Source organism: Bison bison, unplaced genomic scaffold (assembly GCF_000754665.1).
Source record: "Bison bison bison isolate TAMUID 2011002044 unplaced genomic scaffold, Bison_UMD1.0 scf7180017864469, whole genome shotgun sequence".
Classification (NCBI taxonomy): domain Eukaryota; kingdom Metazoa; phylum Chordata; class Mammalia; order Artiodactyla; family Bovidae; genus Bison; species Bison bison.
Window position 1 is genome coordinate 6,289,997 of NW_011495030.1, and position 1,500 is coordinate 6,291,496.

The window sequence follows — 1,500 nt, forward strand, 5'->3', positions numbered from 1 at the left end:
CATGCTCTGGACAACCCTATTGCAAAGAATTATCTGTCCCAAAACGTCAGCAGTGCCAAAGTTGAGAACCCCGGGCTAGCTGTAATGTGGGCGCCCCAGACTTGACTTGTGAAACATGCCTGAGGGGGTTAACCCCCTCCCTTGACAGGAGCCCCTACGTGTCCTCACCTCTCAGAGCCTTCTTTCCTTCTCCTTTCCATGAACAGACAAAAGCAAACAGAAAAGTCCTCTGCCTTTGGACAACTGTTCTGAGCTAAGCACTGAACAAAGTGAATTAAGTGAGCATGGCCCTCTGTTCTGGGTATAATCTGTGGGTCAGAAAACCAATTCCTACAGGTTCTTTCTCTCCCTGTCCCCTTGTCCTTTTAATTCTTTCCTCCCTGCACAAGACTGTTGGCAAGTAAAGTCCTGGGCATTAGAGGCACTTTTGAATGGAACAAAAAGAAATTTCCTCTGTAACAAGGGGCTTGCCATGCTGACCACCAATTTTGTCTCAGGGCAGGATCAGACCTCCACTTGTGTTGTAAAAATAAGAGTAAAAGGGATTTCCCTGGTGGTCCAGTGGTTAAGACTCCACGCTTCAAATACAGGGGACATGGGTTCGATCCTGGTCAGGGAATTAAGATTCCCACATACTACATGGTGTGACCAGAACATTAAAAATTTTTTTAAAGTTTAAAAAAATAAGAGTAAGCATTGTGTGCCTTCTTACACTTATAGGCCCTATGGACTGCACTTTAGAATATATAACTCCACTTACTCCTTCATCCATCCCCACATAAGGTGTTATATTCCCTTTTATACTCAGGAAGAAACAGGCTCAAAGAGGTTTAGTAATGAGGCCAAGTTCACACAAGCAGTAGATGGTGGGACTGAACTTTGGCCCAGGTGTGTCTGATCCTAAGGCTCTTGCTGAGAGTCTAAACTGTTGGTTCTCAGACTGCATCAGCAGCAAGTGGAGGATTTGTTACACTTAGTGTGCCAGGCACCCCCCAGACTGTCTGATTCAAGAGGTCCAAGTGCGGCCCAAGGATGTGCTTTTCTACCAAGTACCAGGTGATGCTGATTGCTGCCGGGCCACAGACCACATCGGAGAACCACAGTCTAAGTCCCTCCACTCTGCCCCTCCCATGAGATGCTCTCAATACGAAAGTAGGGTGTGTCTGGTGAAAACTAGATCTAGCTTTCTTCAGTCCTAAGCATCCTTAATGGGCTTCCCAGGTGACTCAGTTGTAAAGAATCAGCCTACCAATGCAGAAGACCCAGGTTCAATCCTTGGGTCAGGAAGATCCCCTGGAGAAGGAAATGGCAACCCATTCCAATATTCTTTCCTGGGAAATTCCATGGACAGAGGAGCTTGGTGGGCTACAGTCCATGCGGACATGACTTAGCAACTAAAACAACAACAACAACAACACATCCTTAACATCATTTTAATGACCTGGTACCTAAGGGATGGACAGAAGTCCTATTGTTGGAAGGCAGCTAAATAAAACAGAA